A 22,516-nucleotide genomic window follows, 5' to 3' on the forward strand; every position below is an offset into this window, starting at 1 on the left:
ATATGAGAGGCGCCACCCTGTATATGCAATACTGCATAAGAAGCGCAAAAGGAGTAACGAGTTACAATCGAAGAATTATGTTGCATCTAATTTTGCGTTTTGTGAATTAGTGAGCTATCGCAAACTGGCTAAAAATAGGCGCTGGACACCGAAAATAATTGTGTCTCCGAAAAACAAAGCGTCGCTAATCGGCTGATCGAAAAAGTTGGGCGCTGGCACTTAGTCGAACCGACCGCGGAGACAGTGCGGCCGCGATGCGCGTCCAAGTGCGCTTTTCCTTCGCCGACGGGCCGACGACGACGCGACGCGAGTTTCCTAGTTTCCCACCAGTAGCAACAAAACTCGCGTAGTTCCCGGTGAAATTCTCTCGCCAAAATCGCTCTCTCGCCCTTATTCGGATCTAATGCGGCGCCGGTGACGTAACGGACAAAGGTAGGCACCATTAATTATTCAAAACTTCCTCGAAACAAACATTTCAACGATCTTTTTTATCCTTAGCCTTGTAGAAAAAAAAACCGTTACTTTTAACAACTTCCAAACAAAGAAACAACTAATTTTATATTATCATCAATAAACAATAATTTTTTACAGGAAATTAAATAAAGATATAAACAAAAAATAAATTATTATTGATATTTTTTTAAATAAATATAAGCGAAAGTAATCTGCGTTTTTTAGAATAAATTACTATGCACTAGCATGCATTGCAGTTGGTTGCGCACAAGTTAAATATTGTAGCACAAAAGTTCGTACTATATACTCAACTATGCTCTGTTATATAAATAAATGCACTAAACGTTGTAATATGTTTCTTTGGGAAATTTAATGTTGCGGTTAGTAAGGAAATTCTAATAAATTTAAGCGCTTCAGTTTTAATGTTAATATTATTGTTCCCTTATTTGTTAAAATTTTTGAAACTAAAGTACTAAATATTATTGTATTTTAATTATCTGATTTAAAATTTGTATAAAAATTTATAGTGTACTTAATTAATATACGCTCCTCTTGATAAAAATATTATTTAATTCTTCAAAATTTCGTCATAACAAAAAGTAAATTAATAATTTAAGAAATACCTGGTGCGTCTTAAAAGTCACCTCTATAAGTTTTTATTTTATTTTTTGAGATAAAAAACGAGATTTGGTATGTTAGTACTTTTATGACATAAATTCGGATTGATTGACGTATTCAATTGTTTTCGATCACTTCCTGTTTCACCGGAAATGACTACAATTTTCGATTTTTAAATAGCACCCTCTGTATTTTTTTATTTTATTCGATGGAAAATGACACTCTGGATAGAATGACATATTATATGTCAACTTTTGATATTTCCGCATATGGTTTATTTGAAATTGTAACATGCGGTTCCTAACGACACTTTGACTCGAAATACCAAGTGTGTGGAACAAAATTATTCGTAAAAAAATGCTTTTTCCAAATATGCTAATGAGCCACCTTCGTTCCATTTGAAAAAATTGAGATATGATTAAAAATACGATTTGGGCATTTTTAACCGGCCAGGACAAGACACTAAAAACATTAGACACTCAAATCTATTTTTCCACGGTTCCTTGATTAAAAAATAGTGTTTTTAACACAGGCATGGCACTCTAGATTGAAATTTAAAATACAATTTTCTTTTAAGCGAAAATGTCAAAAGTTGACATATGATATGACACTCTATTCAGAATGTCGTTTTCTATATCGAATAAAGCAAAAAAATACCGAGAGTGCCATTTAAAAATCAGAAGTAATAGTAATTTTCGGTGAAACAGGAAATGACCGAAAACAATTGAATACGTCAATCAATCCTAATTTATGTCATATACTGAAATAACAAATCTCGTTTTTTTTACTGAAAAATAAGAAAGTTATAGGGGTGAGCCACTTTTGAGATGCATAGGGTGCGTCTCAAAAGTGGCTCACCCCTATAATACTTGTACTTGGTATTTGAATTTGTTTCCCGCGCTAGTTCATATAATTTCGACAGATGACATATAAAAAAATAACAGTAAAACCAATTTAGTTTTAAAGACAGTTTTAAAGATAGTAAATTTCACTGCCATTATATTTTTCACTGGTCGGGCTGTATCTGTTCTGATAATGATTAGTGATGAACAAATGCAAGACCAAGACTAAATCACCCTTGGTCTTAGTCTTGCTGTTAATAAGTAGTCTTGGTCTTGGTCTTGCCAGGTCCAGTCTTTGTCTTGCTGCAAGACTCTGCAAGTCTTTTTTTTAACAGGTTTTAATCGCAGTGAAATAATAATCAATTATTATATGTCGGACCCACCTTTATATGTTATATACAGGATGTCTCAATATTCCGTGGATCTAGAACTACTACGTATGTTTTTTTACAATCAAAATAAGTTTTATTGGACATAATTTACCTCTATACAAAGGTGCTTTGTTTGTCCGTTTAATAAACACATTTTTTCAGATATTTTAAGAACCGTAGTTTGAATGAGATTTTGGGGTGTATTTCTAGTAGTTCTATGTTTTGCTAAGTGTTTTAATACTTGACTTTCACAAAAATCAAAAAAAAAGTACGGGAAGGGTGAAAAAATATCTGAATTTTTTTAAAGTTTGATGCCCTCTAGCGGACAAACGAAGCGCATTTGTATAGAGTATAAAGAAAACTGATATTCAATAAACGTCAATATTTGACATTTCTACAATTAAGTCAAAGTGTTCTGTATTTTACTAATAATTTCCACGAACCGATCCTTACCATAATTTACTAACCTGGTTAACCTGGTTTTACAACGGAATACAGCTTTAACTTATTTACTATTATATTTACTACTTTGAGACAGATTAACTTTTGAATAAGAAGATTAAGGAAGGAGTATAATACTATTTATATTTGATATCAATTAAACTTTTAGTTACGTAATCGAGCGCGCTAACCATGGACATATTCGGCGCCGCACTGACTAACTGGATTTTAAATTTCGCGCTGGGGATTCAGGTGGTAGCTCTGCTGTAAAAAATGTCCAGTTGCCGCATTTATTTATTTCCTGACATTGTCATTTGTTTTGACACTTTAGTTTTGTATTACGAGTTTTTGGTTTAAATAAATAGTGCTGTGATACTTTAAGCTTAAATATATTTACTAGCAGACCTTGCAGTCTAGCTAAAAATAGCTTACTAGCCGTAAAACTCATCGCAACTTTATTAGAATATTTTGAACGGGAAAGCGGTAGTAATGCCCTTTATGTCTCTTAAGTGCTGTCAAGAAGGTGAGTTTTGTTAATGTAAATAATAACTGTTTATATATTCTTTACTAGTTGAAGCTTGGCGCCTCCGCCACGATATGAGGAAAAAAAATACTTTTTATTTTTTTTTAATTGAATGAAAAACAAAAAATCCGGCGACGACAGATTTTAGAAGAGCCAATTAGCTATCTTTTATTAAAAAAGCAACTTTCTAGAGCAAGTCGTTACTTCAGTAGAGACGACAGAGAAAAACATTAGCATTTTATAATATGTAGATTTTGTTTCAGCAAGTCGTTATTTCAGTAGAGATGACACAGATAAACATTAGCATTTTATATAAGATATTTATGTAGATAATTAATTTATATTTGTTTCTTAAAATATTTTAATAAAGAAATTAAGAATATATATAAAAATGGGCAACGCTACCGCGCTGTGCCGGTCAAGCTTAATTACGTAACACAAATTTATTTGGTATGAACTCTATGTATTTATGCATGGTGAACGGAGTCAACATCATCGGTCTCCATCATTTGACAGTTCTGTTTGGCGTTTTTTCGATTTTTTTTTGACAAATTGAATAGTTTGAATTTGATTTGAGATTTCTGAATTTGTTTGTCTTTACTGAGTTAAGACAAACAATTTATTATTATTAATTCTACAATTAAATTGGTTTTGTTTAGAGGTAGTAAATCTAGAAGAAAATAAATATGCCAGGAAAAAATTAAACAGTGAGCAGTGACGCCATTGTGATTTATCAAAAATGAGTGTAAAATTGTTGGTTGTGTAGCGTGCCGTAAACCTTGGTTAAAAATCGAGGGAAATAATGGACTGACTTCATTGGTAAGTGACTATATTTTATAAAGGTACGTGTAGTAAACCGATCATTTTCAAAATTCACAATTGACTAATTAAAATTGATATTTTATCTTGAATTTTCTTGCATTTTTTTATTTGCTACTTAAAAATAAAATAAAAAACAGTTAAAAATAATTTAGAGACGTCAATTTGACTTACATGCTTCAGTAGCGTATCTGATGTTTGTGGTTAGTAAATAATTAATATAACTAATATGTAACTAATCTATTTTTATTAGAAATATATACAGTATGTCTCTGGATTGTCTTTACAAGAGGAAACATTTTATAATTATTGACTTTTTTCGGAAAATGCATTTGTCGTAAACATTTTTGCTTGTTCTAAAACGGTTAATCCCGTTTATACTTTTCTTCGAAATTTCCATACCGTTTTAGAGAAAATTAACAAAAAACATGAAAATATAGTTGATTTTTCATTTCAAACGTGTTTCTATGGTAATATAACTTCGATTTCAATCTTTGATAGATAGTTATTAGTAATTTTGATTAACGTCATATTGATGTTAAAAAGCAAAATAATACACTAAACTAAACATTTTAAAACAGAAACGAAATGACGTTAATTAAAATTCTACCAACAACAAAGAAAATATGACGTTAATTAAAATTCTATCAACAACAATCCGTCAAAGAATGAAAACGAAACTACATCATCATAGAAACGCGTTTCGATTTTTAGGATCAAGAAAAAATTCAACCATATTTTTATGCGTATTTGTATCAAAATGTTAATAATAAAAAAAATCCTTTGTAACGACAATCCGGGGACATACTGTATTTTTATATCAATTTTAATAACTACTAACATTTATTGACAACGTAAAATAAAACAAATTATTGAGTCTACTCTATATTATATTTTTACGTGTTTTGAATGAAATTAGAACAGCACACTGGTATTTAAGTCGGCAAAACAAACGCTATAACTTATAAAATTTTGTGATCTTACCATAAATATATTAATTTACAATCCGACCGATATTTTTCCAAATAAAATCAGTGTGAAGTCTGAAAGATTTTCAGTAAAGCAGCTTCCTAGTTCTTTTAATTAGTGTCTAACTAGCGCTTATTCAGGCGCTGCGTGTTTTGCTAGACTGAAATTGCGGAAATAGAGCCCGCACGTTCTTTAAGTTTGAACAAATTACAGATGTCTTCTTTTGATTCATAGCAATAGTTGGTATAAGTCTGTCCAACGAGAAGATCCTTGACAGTGATAGATGTGTCTGTCATTTTAATTTCAAAGTAGTTTATTTTATTTTACAAAGAAATAAGTTGGTACAACTGGAACGCATAGCAGGAAATTAATATATTTAAACTGACTTTTGATATTTGACTGACAAGTGATTACTTCAATATATTGTGAAAAAAAAACTATATAAAACTGAAAAAATGTAATCGAGTTATTTTATTTAATAAAAAATTGTATGTGTTAATACAAAACAAACAGGAACAAGATACCACATACCAAAAAAATATAAAAAAAACGATTTCTTACTTTCAGGCTTTATGAAACTTCCCGCATTTATGATTATATTATTTATCAATATAACTTATGTACAAATACAAATTTGTAATATTCCACAGGAATAAATAAAACAACATAAATAAATCAAACTATTTTATTAATAATAACACTTACCAAATTTTATACCTTAAAGGTTGATTAATTAACTTTAATCTAATTTTTTTTAAACCAGTACATTTTGACATTATTTTTCTGCAGTACTAAAATCCATTATTTACCTATAGTGTGATGTCGATATTTTACAGCTACTCCAGTTTTTTGGTATGTCTTTAGTATGATCCTTCTACCATATTCGAGATGCACTTATCTACGACGAGATGGTATACGAACTTTATTGATGGTAACTTTATTGGTGTATAAGACTTTCTGTCTGGGCAGCGAGTATTAACCATAAACTGTGCTCTGGGTGTACAGTTAATTTTCTCTCTACTTGACTTCAAAAGACACAAAACACACGTAATAACACGAATCAAAATGCACCATCTTCCAAAACGCAGGGTATTTGACAAAAGTTGACATAAAATTATAACCCATAATTTGGCAAGACTTTGACAAGCGTCAAAAATCTAAAAAATCTAAAGGCGAGTTCATACGCATCGGGGTCCGTTTGTCGTTCATCGTTCCGTCAAACCAATAAAATTGAAATACGATCTGTCATTTTTGAAATAAACCAATAAAACTGGTTAAAAACAACAAGAGACGACGCATGACGGATTTAAATTTAAACCCCATCCATAGTTAACGTAAAAATTATTAGAAACTTTTTTTAGTAAAATAAATAGATTGGTATGGGATGTCATCTGCTTTTCTTCTTTCATCGTCTGTCGAAATCCTACCTGAGAAAAAAAACAGAGTATATTTTAGAAGTTGAACAATCTTTTTTCAAAAAATATTTAGCTGATGATTAATAGACAACATGGTTACTTAGTTTGTTCAAAAGAAATACATTATTTGTTTTTGTAAAAATGTAAAAATTTATAGTTTTGTATGTAAGGTAATAATAAATATTAGAGATGAGCAAAACTGCGATTCTCCAGTCGCAATTGAAACAGCGATTGCGATTTTTAAATTGCAGCGACTATAACCTGCTATTGCAATTTAAATATTTAAATATTGTACTAGGTATATAATTGTCTGTGTATATATCTTATAGCTTAACAGTTCGAGTTAATAATAAATAATCAGTTGTTTAGTTTTTAAGTTTTTTTAACATCTGCAATATATTATGGGTATTAAAACTTTATTACGAAGTGTATAATACCAAATTATATAGTGGAGTGCCTTAAGCCCTTATGGGATATACAAACCTCGGAATTCATTTACTGTGAACGAATTTTTATAAAACTTTTTGCATTGTATTGTTAATAAGATATATTACAAAGTTTACCCATTTAAATCCGTTGCTTTCACTTTAGTATTTAAATAAACACACATATACAAATGCACACATACAAGATGGCTCCGTGTTCCGAAAAAGCTCTGTATCAGGATTCCTATTTGAGATTTTCACTCCAAATCTTTTACAAAATATGTGTTTAATGGTAGTTCACATTTCACAAATATTTTTATAGGTATACAGGGTGAGTCAAATATATTTTTATAAATAAGTTTTAGTTTTTCAAATGAACTGCTTTATATTTGTGAAGTGAATTTAATATAAAATTCTGGTTCCAAAAATATCTTAATACTGTTACGTTTTTCGTCGGTTCCGTGTGGATAGAAAGTCACAATTTATTTAAACACTATTTATTTAACACTAATTAACAAAAACAATAACGATAAAAGACTTATAGAACTATTTACAAACGATTTATAACTAAGAATTTATTTTGAATTTTAGCGCGTCAACTGCACTGGTATATTTATAACTGCCCTCTCTAGGCCACTGCCGCCGGCTTTTATACCGACAGGTAAAAGAAATCTAGAATAGTCCAAAGATCGTTAGGCGCATAGAGAAGGTTTTCGAATGTTCTCGTATGTACTAGTCCATTCTAGTGGGTCTCGATTCTTCTCGAACGAATGAATCATTGCGGTGTCTATGCGATGTTAAGGTCATCCGAGGGCGGGCCATATTGTGAGGTTAGGTCGAGTCCACACCGGCTCGCAACACTGCCCCCTTCTTAGGCACATGCTCGTCCCGAGATGTATACGGTGAATGAAGGTATTTGCAAAGCTGGCCCCTGGTACATTGCGAAGTCTGGTAGAAATAGCAGTCTACAGTTTTCTCTCCCGATCTCAGCTTTGGGTTGTAGCAGCAAACGAGGATCTCGATTCCCGTAAATCTGAACAAGACTTCAATCATGTTCCGGATTGTACGCCAACTCAAACCATCGAGTCCACACGCCAGCTTCGGAATGGCTAATCGTGCAATGTTGTTGTTTAGCAGGGCTTCTCTCAGTTCAATCAGGGTCTTCCATAGATTGAGATAAGTCGGCTTACTCGGGGACCATTCCTTGGTGACCAGGTAGAAGATGTGCCTTGCTTGACCATGTGCATTGTCGGTTAGCCTCAAGACGCTTCCAACCTCTGGATCCTGTCGGCGTAGTTCTCCGACACGCCCAAACTTCTCATTGAACGTCGCAGCGATTCCTCTGGACATCCGCAAATCTCGAGCCACACAATGAGCGAGCGAATAATCAGGAGGCACGGAAAAGAGGTCTCGTTGATCTTCTTTGGTTACACCATAGCGAGCCTTCTCACTGCTGTTGTATCGGGCCATGAAATCGTCAAAGGACATCTCCGAATCAGGGGGATCAAAGCTGCAGGTTCTCACGGTCCCAGCACGATCTTCTATTTCGCCTTGGTAGGGGCTCAAACGGTTGAAATGGACTACCCTCGGTTTTCCTTTTGGCAATTTTCTGATACGGTATACGACGTCATTAATTCTATCCATGACTTCGTATGGCCCTTCCCACGAGGATTGTAGCTTCGGAGATAACCCACGACGTCTCTGCGGGTTATATAGCCACACCAACTTCCCTGGTTGGTATCCTCCATGCTCAGCTTGAATGTCGTAGTGTTCCTTCATTCGGTCACTAGCACTTTGAATATTTAGGCGGACTCTCTGATGAATGTCGTCCATCCTTTGACGTAGTGTGTGGACATAATCTTCTCCGGCGACTTCTTCTCCCGGTCGGCAACCAAATTTCAGATCACAGGGTAGGCGCACTTCCCGTCCCATAACGATGCTGGCTGGAGTTTGCCCTGTAGATTCTTGGACGGATGAACGGTAGGCCAACAGGAACAGGTGAAGAAATTTGTCCCAGTCTCTTTGGTGGTCAGAGACTACTTTGGCCAGATAACGGTTGATAGTTCTGTTCATGCGTTCAACCATCCCATCGGATTGTGGATGTAGAGCAGTCGTCCTGGTCTTGCGGATGTTCAGGACTTCACAGACGCCTTGGAACAGATTGGACTCAAAGTTTCTTCCCTGATCTGAATGAAGCTCCATGGGAACACCAAACCTGCAGATCCATTCTTTAACAAGGGCATCAGCAATCGTGGACGCTTCTTGATTTGGCAACGCGTAGGCCTCGACCCATTTGCTGAAGTAATCCATTACTACCACAATGTATTTGTTGCCATCGTTCGTCTCCGGGAAAGGACCAGCCACGTCGATCGCTATTCGTTCGAAGGGACTACCAACATTGTACTGGCGCATAGGGGCTTTACCACGCTTTTGTGGCCCATTAATGGCTGCGCAAATGTCACATTTCTTACACCAGGCCCTCACATCTTCTTTGCAGTTCACCCAGTAGAACCGTTCACGCAGCTTGCCAAGTGTCTTGGTAACACCAAGATGTCTCCGCTGGTTCCATTGTGAACTTCCTCCAAGACTTCTGGGACCCTCTTCTTTGGAATGACGATCTGTCTTCTCTCTTCTTGTCCCTCCGGTCTCTCGATCACACGGCGAAGTAGTCCGTTATCTATTACCAAGGAATTCCACTGGGCCCAGTACGACTTCACGTTCGGCGAATATCTGCAAACTTCCCCCCACGTTGGTCTCTGGTCCGCGTTTTTCCAGTTAATCACCAAGCCCAACTCTGGATCGCTGATTTGGTCATTTGCAAGATCTTCGGTTTGCCAAGTATCACCAACCACGGTCGTCCTTAAGACTTTCACTTCTTTCTCTTCTTTGCAACGATTTCCCATCTGTCCGCAATTCCAACAGCGAATCGGTCCCCCCTTCTTGCTCATATACTGATCCAGTACTTTCCGCACAATCCTTTCCACTTTGGAATCGTCGGAACACTCCTCAACAGCCCGTACAAATCCTAGAGACCTAGAGCATTCTTTCGCGGCCTCAAATTCCAGGGCACGTGCTAGGGCATCTCCCAAATGCGTTGGATGAGCTAAAAGAAGTGTTTGCCTTGTCTCGTTGTCACGTAAACCATCAATAAAAGCCTGTACTTTTAAGCGCTCCATAACATTTTCGGGCATAGCAGGGTACGCAAGGCGAACGAGGCGGGCTACGTCGGCTTCAAACTCCTGCAGAGACTCATTTGACTTTTGAATGCGATTTTTTAGCTGGGAATGATAGACATGTTCCAAATGAGCCTGGCCGTACCTCATTTCTAAATGTCGTACCAATTGCTGATAATCTCCCTGTTCCGATGGTGACAATGTCTGCAAGATATCAGTCGCATCTCCTCGCAGTGCGACAGTCAAAGCGGTAGCCTTTTCAGCGATTGTCCACCCGTTCGCTCTCGCAGCGGCCTCAAACTGGCAAAAATAATTGGCCCAAGCGGTTTTTCCGTCAAACTGTGGAGGCTTAATAACTGACTTTGAGATATACTTATTTTCGACTAGTTTCGGTGCCTCCGATGTTTCTTGACATTTTGGTGAATTGGCCTTTTCTATTTCTTGTTTTAAAATTTCGATTTTTTTTATTTACATCGTCCTCAATTTGTGTTATTTTGTCTTGTAGCTCCGTAGAATTCTCTATAATCTTTTCTTCTAATTCCCTGGAATTTTCTGTTATCTTTTCTTCTAAATTAAGTATTTTATTATTAAAGCTGGCCTGTATGTCTTTAGAATTTTCCGCGATCTTATCTTCTAAAGAATTAATTAAATCCTGGGAATTTTTTATAATTTTATCACTGATTTTATCTTCTAAAATATTCATTTTATCATTTAAAGTTTCTTGCAAATCCTGGGAATTTTCCATAATTTTATCACTGATTTTATTATTCAAATTGTCTTCTAATTTTTGTAAGGACGAGTCAAGGTCACCTTCCAGCTCAAAGCAGAAGGTGTCAGGATCCTCACCTTCTTCAATCAAAACGTCTCTCAGTCTGGCTTGCAGAATGCTTTTCTTTCCATCTGTCTCGCATTCCCTCTCTTCCAGTATGCATTTTAATTCGGACACTTTCAAGTCTTTCAACAATTTCTTCGGAGCCATTGTTAGTCTTTTTATTTTTCTAGTCTATCACACACGCCACACTTGACACCAATTGTTACGTTTTTCGTCGGTTCCGTGTGGATAGAAAGTCACAATTTATTTAAACACTATTTATTTAACACTAATTAACAAAAACAATAACGATAAAAGACTTATAGAACTATTTACAAACGATTTATAACTAAGAATTTATTTTGAATTTTAGCGCGTCAACTGCACTGGTATATTTATAACTGCCCTCTCTAGGCCACTGCCGCCGGCTTTTATACCGACAGGTAAAAGAAATCTAGAATAGTCCAAAGATCGTTAGGCGCATAGAGAAGGTTTTCGAATGTTCTCGTATGTACTAGTCCATTCTAGTGGGTCTCGATTCTTCTCGAACGAATGAATCATTGCGGTGTCTATGCGATCTTAAGGTCATCCGAGGGCGGGCCATATTGTGAGGTTAGGTCGAGTCCACACCGGCTCGCAACAATACCATAGAGAATACTGAGTGGTTTTTGAATTATCACCATGTCCATGAGGACGTCAATCGAAACGTCCAGGAACCTTCGTATGAGAACTTCTAAACGAGACGATCGACTTATTGTAAGTTTATCGCTAAGAAACCGCCTTTTGCCAGGTTTTCACATTTTTAATGAATTGCACCTAACGAACATACATATTAACTAACGGACTATAAGAAGAAGACTAAATGAAGCAAATGTTATGTCAAGAAGGCCTGCCTCCGCACCAAAACTTACTGGATCTGTTGACTGGGACTATAAGCAAAGACATGGTTTTAATGTAAAAATTACGAAAAAATGTTAGTATCTTTTCAAAAACGAATATCGCCAACAACAATAAAGCTAATGAGATGATCCAAAAAACAAATTATCGAGAAAGGATGTATCTAGATGCCAAATTGATTTTTAAATTTCTTGCTGTTTTAATATATTCCACAGAGTGTTTCAAACTTTTATCAAAATATCAACATTTTGTTTTCCCTCGTAAAATTAACAGATAGGAAGTTTCATTTTTAATTTAGAAAGAGATACTAAAAAGTCAGATAATTTGGCTACATACTGCTTAAAAAATCATCAAAATCGGCACACTAGAACAAAATATATTAAACTTTAATATACCTCAAAGTTTTAAGGTGCCTATTTTTCGTGCCGGTGAATGTATTTCAATAACTATACATTTTAGTTATATACTTTTCTAATGAAACTCGTCTTTATTTTTTTACTAGAATCCGAAAATCAACTAATATATAGGGTGTTCCGTTACAAAAAACTCAACTTTGATGTGTAACTTTTTTTGGGACACCCTGTAGTACTCTATATAATTTTAGAAAATGCTTTAAATTGACTTACATAAGCCCACAAAATTTCACTTCAATACAAACTTTTATTCTCCTTGCAAAAACTGCGTTGTATATAACGCGCCACCCTGTAATTCGATTTCAATCAAAATTTCAATGATTAGAATACAAGCAGATTAGGTATAGCTTATACATTAGATTCATTTATTTCAATAAATTTACTTAGAGAAACAATTAAAAAAATAAAAAAATTAAGAAAAAAATAACTAAGAATTTACTACAATTACTAAAATAAAAAATTAAAAGCAACGAAAAAAAAATGGGTAAACATTTTAGTATTTCATCTATAACACATAATACAGAAGGTTTCACATTAATACATTCACAGTAACTGAATTCCGAGGTAAAAGTCTTTGGGCATTCCACTAGTTCGTAAAAATGCTTTTTCTAAATATACCAATGGCCACCCTTATTCCATTTGCAGTAATTGAGATATGGTTAAAAATACGATGCCATTCTATTCAGGGTATCATTTTCTATCGAATTAAGTAAAAAAATACAGAGGGTATCATTTAAAAATCAAAAGTTGTAGTCATTTTCGGTGAAACTGGACATGGCCTGAAACAATAATTGAATACGTCAATCAATCCTAATTTATCTCATATACTAACATACTAAATCTCGTTTTTTTACCAGAAAAAATAAAAAAATTATTAAGGTGAACCATTTTCGAGAAACACCCGGTATATTCGTGGCTCCAGAAAATAATTCCTTCTCTATAAATAAATAATATCAGAGAGAAAATTCAATCACAGTTTACTATAAAATGCTCCAATAGACCACAAAATTACATTCGCAACAATATCGCAAATCGCAACTCCTCTGGGGATTTTTTTGATAGAGGAAATTTAACTGGTTTGAAGAATACAGGTTGATTCTCACTATACCTTCCGTATCCGTTTCCTTTCCGTTGACGTAAAGTATTATATCATGTATATGAACCCGTTCCGTTTCCGTACTGTTTCTATGTTTACGTTTAATAGTGTGAATACAATCCAATTATACGGAAGGTATGCGGAAGGGATTTGGAACAGAAACGGAAGGTATAGTGAGAATCAACCTTAATAACTTTTCGTCCGTACTGGTATACATTTCCGCCGTTTTTTGCGTAAAAAATGACTCTTGGTAAAAATCCACCACCATTACGTAAAAAATGGCAGAATTGAATATTTTTTTTCTCAGTATATAGTATATTTTATACAGGTATGGCCTACATACTACGGTAAAACATAGGGGCTATAGTGGTGAAGCACTTTTGAGACGCACCCGGTATATATATTTTTTATGATCAGCAGATTTGTCATATAATTCCGATTTTACAAATAAACGTCATAATTTATACCGGCTGGATTTTGAAAACCAACATAAGTTTTTACACACAAATCTTTTTCAAAACTATGGAATCGTAATATCTTTATTTTTTTATAATTGGAATTTTTCAAACTTCAGGGAAGACTTACAGTCGACATCCTTAAGGTGCGTTCACACCAGCTGCGCCGCTCCAAATGACATTTTTTTAACATGTACAAAAGTACATGTAGAGTGTATTTTTTTAGCGCTCACAAAAGTATATGTTAAAAGAATGACTTGCGCGGCGCGGAGCGGTGCAGCCAGTGTGAACCTTTACAGTCGACATCCAAAAATTACGGAAAATACTATTTACCTGTGAATAAAAATGACAGGTTACTTTACTACAATTTTTGATTTTTGAATGGTACATACCTTGGGTTTGGTTTGGTTTGGTTGGGTATTTGGGTTTGGTTTGGTTGGGTATACCTTGAGTATTTTTCGACTTTATTTGATAGAAAATTATTCTGTTATAGATTCTGAATAGAATGACATATCATATGTCAACTTTTGATATTTTCAATTAAATAAAAATAACATTTTAAATTTCAATCGTCATAGCTGTGTTTAAATCACTAATTTTTGATCAATGTACCTTGAAAACATATATTTGATCGTCTAATGCTTTTCGTGTCTTTTCCTGGCCGGTTAAAAGATGCCCAAATCGTATTTTTAATCATAACTATTTTTTTTTCAAATAAAATGAGGGTCCCTCATTAGCATATTTGGAAAAGGCAATTTTTACGAATAATTTGGTCACAGCACATCTTTGTTACTTCGATTCGAATTGTCATTACATTTATCGTCGTTAAGTTCAGAATGTCATTTTCTATCAAATAAAGTAAAACAAAAATATCGAGGGCGTCATTTAATCAAAAGTTGTAGTCATTTGCGGTGAAACAGGAGTTGACCGGAACTAATCATTGATTACTTCAACAATTCTGATTTATGTCATATATTGAACACTTATTACAGATTTCAAATCTCGATTTTTTATCTGAAAAAATTAAAAGTGATAGGGGTGAGTCACTTTTGAAAAACACCCAGTAAATGTTAACTTACTTAAGTCCGCCTAATAATAAATTTAATGTGGAATTTTAACGCAATAGTTTTTACTAAAAAAAATTGGTTGTATTAATAGTTTGTTTTAGTGACAGGATTTTAAAACCCCAACTGAGCCAGTTTCGTTATTAGCCAGTCTAACAATATTGCATATTTAGCAGCAGCTCTACGTATATGTATGCTTCCTTTCTATGACAAAGTAAACCAGATCATTAATCAAACCCTGAAATGACGGGACAAATAATGTAAGTTATGCATTGAATATTTCGCTGTTTATATTCCGTATTCTACTGTTGTTGTCGGGAAAATAGATGGCGTTACATTTTTTAGTAGTATGAAAATATATTTTTGTGTCTTTGTTACCGAGGTTTAGTTGGAGGCTCTGTCTCTATTTTCTCCATCTCTTTAACTTGGTCTCTTCTTAGACCTGATACCGGTGTTGTCCTGAATCTATAATAGAGGATATCTCCCTCTTTTTCTATTGCCACCTTGGATTTGAGGTGAATTCCTATAGTGAGGATCTGACCATGGCGCTGCTCCCTCGAGTTGATGACTCGTCAACTCGATCTCCATACATTGGAGTTCTGTCAAACAGACTGAAAACTTTCCCCTTTCTCCTCGGCCAAAGTTTACAGAATATATTTTATTCTGTAAACTTTGCCTCGGCAGAGAGATGGTCATCGCCCCTTGGTCGGCCCTCTTGGGATGTTTTCTCCCTTCACTGCAACCAGTCCTCGGCCTCTGCCAATTCTTAAGCTTAGGTGCCGTTTCCACCAACCAATCCGCTGATTCTTGAGATACACAATCTATGAAGAGCATGCCCACCCGAAAGTATATCCTCGAAAAACTCAGCTGACCCACATTTTGTGGAACGTTGCAATCCGCACGCTACTACTTCGTACAGCACCGTCTCCTCTGTAGCCGTTTGCAAGGCGGTGATAATGCAACCTCTGGATAATCCTTTGGCAGCAATCCATTTTCACTTGTTCAGCAATAGCGGAAAAGCTGGTGATACGTCCCTGATTGCCTCTCAGTGTTGAACGGCTTTCCATCCTGATTTTTTTTTCTCTCCTTGCCGGAGCCGATGTGAGAGGTTTTCGCTCCCTCTCTTGCCTTTGGTGGAGAAGCGCCAGGCTGTTTCTTGGTTCCCCTACTCTTCCCTTTTTCGAGGAGTGTTTTCGCTCTTGCTTGCGAACTTCTTCTGCTCCTAAGACCTACTCTCAGCGGATCGTCTAGCCCGCCTGGTTGACCCAGGCCGGGTAAACGAAACGGTAGTTTGTGTCGCTTTCTGGGTCTAAAGGTAGACTCCTGACCCGTACTAGAGGAGGTGATAGCTTGTGTGCCACTTGTGGCGGCTAGTCTCGCGCAAGTGTCAGCCGCCTCTCTTGTAATTCCTTTTGGGATTGGCCTCTTGGAACATGCATTGATACCATTCTCAGTATAGCTAGGAGGTTTCCTCACAGCTTCACCGGTGGTGTTTTTTTATTCTTGATCACATATTTTTCATACGAGTCGCTTGGGTTAGTCGACTTCTACAGAGCCCCGTAAGCAGAAGTAAGGAGTAGAGGCAAAGTGGAAGTTTTCTCGCTCATACGGTACGGTATATTAGTTCTTTACGTTATATTTTTCAAATTTTCCTTAAATTTACATTTAAATTCTAAAATAAAAAATGCAAATAGTACCTAAAATTGTTAATACGGAAAACGTGTTTATTTCACAGTGTTCCTTAAACTAAAAACTTTTAATTTAACCAGTATAAAGCTTCATTCAGAACCTCGCAATTAATGGAATAAATTAGTGGCCTCAATTACACTTTATACTTTTTACTTTACGGTCATTCACAATGTCTAGAAACACAATTAAAATTAATAGAATATCTTAGCAACAGCTTGTGGTAGTCAGTTGTATCCATAGAGAAAGCCAAATACTTAGCTTATAAAACAATAAACTTTTGATTTCTAACAACAATTTCTCTTGATTGATGATAATCAAAGGTCAAAATGGCATATTTTTTTTTGAAGTATAATTAGTGGAAAAGTCAAAAGTTTGTTAAATTTTACCACTAATTGAAAATGACTACCACTAATTTAGACGTTCTGAATGCTTAGTTGTATCCATAGTATTATAAGACAATCAACTTTTGTTTTTAATCACAATTTCTCTTGTCGGATGATAATCAAAGCTCAAAATGACATTCCTCGCAAATTTTGAAGTATAAATAGTCGAAAAGTTAAAAGTCGGTTAACTTTTTCTACTATTTGAAAATTACTACCAATAATATTGACTCTCTGAATACTTAAGTTTCATTCAGAACCTCGCAATTAGTGGTTTCAATTACACTTTATACTTTTTAGTTTACGATCATTCACAATGTCTAAAAAATTAATCTATGTATGTAGTATCTAAAGGATAAAATCTCAGATTATATCGGTCTGTTTTCATTCAATGACACTCATTTATTCATTAAAGCCTCTATATTTCATTAGTGGTTACTAACATCATCAGGAGGTACCAAGAATTAGAGTTAAAATATCGGTACGTGCACACCACACATTATAAATTTATTCTATTCAGAATTATTACTTTATACTCCTTTATACTAAAAGTACGGTCGAGAAACAATCCTTAAAATGTAGTATCTAATGTACCTATAGAGAAAGACTAATAATTGTCATATAAAACAATAGACTTTTGATTTCTATAACCAGATTTCCTCTTGACGGATGATACTCAATGGCCAAAATGACATTCCTCGCAAATTTTGAAGTATAATTAGTGGAAAAGTTAAAGGTTTGTTAACATTTTTCACTAAAGCTTCATTCAGAACCTCGCAATTAGTGGCATAGATTTGTAGTTTCAATTACACTTTATACTTTTTATTTTACGATCATTCACAATGTCTGAAAAACACAATTAAAATTAATAGAATATCCTAGCAACAGATTGGGGTAGTCAGTTGTATCCATAGAGAAAGCCAAATACTTAGCTTATAAAACAATAAACTTTTGATTTCTAACAACAATTTCTCTTGATTGATGATAATCAAAGGTCAAAATGGCATATTTTTTTTGAAGTATAATTAGTGGAAAAGTCAAAAGTTTGTTAAATTTTACCACTAATTGAAAATGACTACCACTAATTTAGACGTTCTGAATGCTTACATTGAAATTAAAGGAACAAACTTCTGCGCTAATTGAAACCACTAATTTATTCCACTAATTGCGAGGTTCTGAATGAAGCTTATGGGTTAGATTTATTTTCTGACTTAATTTTACTACTATTATGTCCAACACTTACTGGGCTATAAAATGTATATAAAATATTAAGGTATAACGTTTGTCAAAATATTAGTTACACATATTTTATTGATAATAAATGATACCTACATTTTCGCAATAAAGGGCAAACTTTCTTAAAACATTTTATTGAACAACAAAAATGTTATGTGTACTGTTAGTGTTTAGATTTTGTCCGGACTTATGTTTTGTTAATCATATTAACAACATGAGGGACATAATATGTAAAAAATAATGCGATTGATGAGGCTTAGCTATATTTCATTTAACGAATCTATAAAGAACAACATCTAGCACCTGAAAATAGTGTTATGAAAGCAATATGGAAAATGTACTAATCTAAAGTCGTCGGCATGTAATTTGTTGGCTTAAGTCCTATTAGTTTTGTATGAGAAATGTTGTATCATTGTTACCCGGTATATTGGTTACTGAGAAATATGCTGTGTGAAATCATTCAGGAATGCATGTTTTTGAAAAAAGAAACTTTTACTTATTTACTTAATATCAAAAATTTATGAGTTGATATAGATAATATAATTTTTGTACAAAAATGAAGAATTAACATCCTAAATATACAGGATGAGTTTTCTACGGTGTTCTCTATGGGTATCTTGAAAAACTACTGGAGCTAGAGAGTCGGGCTAAAAGGGTCAAATTGTTTGTAGATACTCGCATCATTAATGAGATTATGTGCTCCGTTTTTTCTAAAGCTTGTCATCTTTAACATATGTTTCTTTAAACATATTTTTTTTTTAAATGGAAACCATAGTTGGCCATGACTTTATAAAAAGCGTTGTTTTTAAAGCTTACCAGCCATATAAGCTATGATATGTTTTTTATTCTGAGTTACAGATAAAATTACTATGCTATAGCCAATTTTTATTCCTTCTACTTATAGTTTCACTTAGTTGGCTTGGCATTCTTATTCTGTTATGATTTATAGCTTATAAAAAAAACAGAATAATCTATTAAACGGGGTTCTTTATAACTCACATTAAACTAAATAAAGGCTTTTGGAAATTCTGGACAAGTCAATTCAGAAATCCGGACAAAATCCGGACGTCGCAAAAAAGAAACTATAAATTTATTTTTGAACTTTTATAGGAAGCAAATAATAGCCCCGGAATCAACAAAATATAAACCAAAAAACATTCATTTTCCAGGTGTGCACCAAAAGCGAAAAACTTGAGCGCCAAAGTATAGAAATGGTTTACTTTCGAATATGCGTCGGTTAAGTAGAGCCGTAGCATCGCAGAGAAGATTAAAATATTGATCAAAGAACCTAAGAAATTAATTCAACTGTAACTGGGGTAAAATATTTTATATATACATATATTATATATTATATTTAAATTGTTTTTGCGGTCAGGTTTCCCGGACGTTTCCAAATCTGGGCCGGACCGTCCCGGACACTTAAAAAGTAAGTAAAGTTTAAGTCCGTAAAATCCGGACGTTTGGAAACCCTACATTAAATAAGTTAAAACTTAAAAAAACTATCATTACATACAATTTAATTGTACATTTGCCATAGTTTTGGGTTTATGTACAAATACATACAAATTCGCCATAGTTTTGGGTTTATGTACTGCATAAACTATGCATCTTCTTCAAACTGAATTACAAACTTTTCTCACAGAACGGAGGTCGACATTAAACTTCTCCAGTACTGCCTCTTCGAGTGCCTCTGTTGAAGGGGTGAGCCACTTTTGAGACGCACCCGGTATATTGTTTTAATTTTGTAACTAAAAAATAGACCGATCGAAATTGCATGTCAGAGTCTACTAAATTTATTGTGTGAAAAATATCGATCTTTGATAATTTAAAAATAAAATAAAAAATGGGGTGTTTCAAATGATTATTTTTTTAAATATCCGCCACACTTTTTTCAAGCATTTTATATATTCTATAACAATTTTAAAATATGTATCTTTTAACCTTTTGTATAACTTATATTTAACATTTTTTTGTTGTAAACCTCGAAACAAATGAGATAATGGACTTTACCGTTGACTCACCCTGTATAATGTATACAATATAAATTAGTTCGAAATTAAGTACTTCATTATAGAAACGCAAGAAAAATCGTAAAAAATGCTTGGAGCTTTATATAAGAGCATAACCAACTTTTCGTTTACCTATTAATATTCTCAATAGGTATCTAGAAACTTAATCATTAATAAACTAGTATCTAGAAAATGGCGTGGTTAATAGTTATTTTTTACTATACACAAGGAAGAAGATAATGATAAGTGAATCCAGAAAATGCTTGTCTAATATCAAATTATCGAACCAATTTTAATATAGAGGGTGTCCCAGAAATAAGTGCAAGTATTTTAAGGGTTCGTTCGTAGTAGTTTAGAAGTAGTTTATTTTATTTTACAAAGAAATAAGTTGGTACAACTGGAACGCATAGCAGAAAATATAATATTTAATATTTAACCAGTACCTTTTGACATTATTTTTCTGCAGTACTAAATCCATTATTCACCTATCGTGTGAGGTCGATATTTTACAGCTACTCCAGTTTTTAGTATATGTTTAGTACGATCCTTGTACCATATACTAGATGCACTTATCTACGACGAGATGGTATACAAACTTTATTGATATTGATGGTAACTTTATTGGTGTATTAATACTTTCTACCTGGGCAGCGAGTATCGACTATTAACTATAAACTGTGTTCTGGGTCTACAATTAATTTTTCCTCGATTTTTCTTCCACTTGACTTCAAAAGACACAAAACACACGTAATAACACGAACCAAAATGCATCATCTTCCAAAACGCAGTGTAGGTATTTGCAGGCCCTAGACACTCAATAGTAATTTTGTGGGTCTACAAATTTAGTTTCTTCCGCATCGCCAGACGGCGCAAAAGATATGAAAGTACAGGTTTCTAATTTATATACGAAGATGACATGACATCCTCTATATTTACTACCATCTATGGTCTAGTTTTCATCTAGTTGTCAAAATCTTGGTGATCCGTCAAGTTATTTTTAAATCATTATTAATTCAGATATTCCTGATTTGCCGGAAAGTTCGGTGATTTGTGTTTTTATTAGTTTGTGCATTTTGATATTTACGGTCGATTACCATTTTCGTGTTGGATATTAAACTTTTTTTATTAAAGACATTTTAAACATCTTAGAAATAATACATTTATGAACGAAATAAAAAAATGTTTAATCATAAATAAGTAAGGTACTTGTTAAAATAATATTTTTAGTAACAATTAATTAGTAGTCTATAATATTTTTAGTATATTATAATTTATTTGTTAAACGAAAAAATAGGCGCTATGTGCTCTATTGTTGGTGTTTAAAATGTATGTATTCATAATTTTATTTTTAGTTTTGAATATGTTACACTTCTAATGATTTAATAAAGCATAAGATATAGTAAACAAGTCTATATTTATTATTTTATATTTTACAAGGAATAATTTTGCGCTTGAATAACGTTACCATTTTAGTTAGCGTTAATAAATAACGGAACGCTAAAATTATGTCATGCCAAAACTCTCCATTAGTTTCTTCCGGATCACCAGATGGCTCTCTAAATGAAGGACTAATTTGTTTTATATCAGTGTCCATTCTATCTCTAGTACGTGACATTAGTCTATGGGTATTTGACATAAATTGACACAAAATTATAACCTATAATTTGGCAAGACTGACAAGCCTCAAAAATCTAAAAGCGAGTTCATACGCATCGGCGGCGTCCGTTTGTCGTTCATCGTTCCGTCAAACCAATAAAATTGAAATATGATCTGTCATTTTTGAAATAAACCAATAAAACTGGTTAAAAACAACAAGAGACGACTTAACGTCAACAACGTTACAATGTTTAGTAAACTAAAAAAATATTAGAAACTTTTTTTAGTAAAATAAATAGATTGGTATGGCACGTCATCTGCTTTTCTTCTGTCATCGTCTGTCGAAATCTTACCTGAGAAAAAAAAAACAGAGTATAGATCTAGATAAAAGAAACATATTTTCTTTTTATCGTTTTTCAAATATAAAGAAAATTTCCAAAAAAAATATTCTTTGCTAAAATTTTATGAACCACTGGATCTTTTCTGGATTTTCTTTCTTGTAAATTTAATCTAATATCTATGTTGCCATATTATATATATAAAGAAACATATTTTCTTTTAATCGTTTTTATCGTTTTCCAAATAAGTCCAAAATAACGGAGTTATTTTGTTATTTTACTTTGAAAATTTCCAAAAAAAATATTCTTTGCTAAAATTTTATGAACCACTGGATCTTTTCTGGAGTTTCTTTCTTGTAAATTTAATCTAATATCTATGTTGCCAAATTATCAAGAAATTATGTTTTTTAACTAAAAACTTTCAAAAACTAAAAAAATTCAAAAACATTTTTCAAAATTTTTTTTTTTAAAAATTTCGAATTT

At 33.6% G+C, this 22,516-nt stretch overlaps 1 protein-coding gene across 11 annotated transcripts in view; it reads left to right on the forward strand.

Annotated features, from left to right (window-relative positions):
• Positions 1-224: 224 nt before the first annotated feature.
• The window catches only part of LOC115886812 (glycine receptor subunit alpha-4), a 440,445-nt gene continuing 418,153 nt past the window's right edge, over positions 225-22,516 (forward strand). For all 11 annotated transcript variants that reach the window (XM_030906104.1, XM_030906106.1, XM_030906108.1 and 8 more), the window contains exon 1: positions 225-432. The gene's annotated coding sequence lies outside the window, so the exon portion shown is untranslated. The remainder of the gene's footprint in view (positions 433-22,516) is intronic.

This window comes from Sitophilus oryzae, unplaced genomic scaffold (genome assembly GCF_002938485.1).
Source record: "Sitophilus oryzae breed Bouriz unplaced genomic scaffold, Soryzae_2.0 scaffold_499_pilon_pilon, whole genome shotgun sequence".
In the NCBI taxonomy this organism is placed as follows: domain Eukaryota; kingdom Metazoa; phylum Arthropoda; class Insecta; order Coleoptera; family Curculionidae; genus Sitophilus; species Sitophilus oryzae.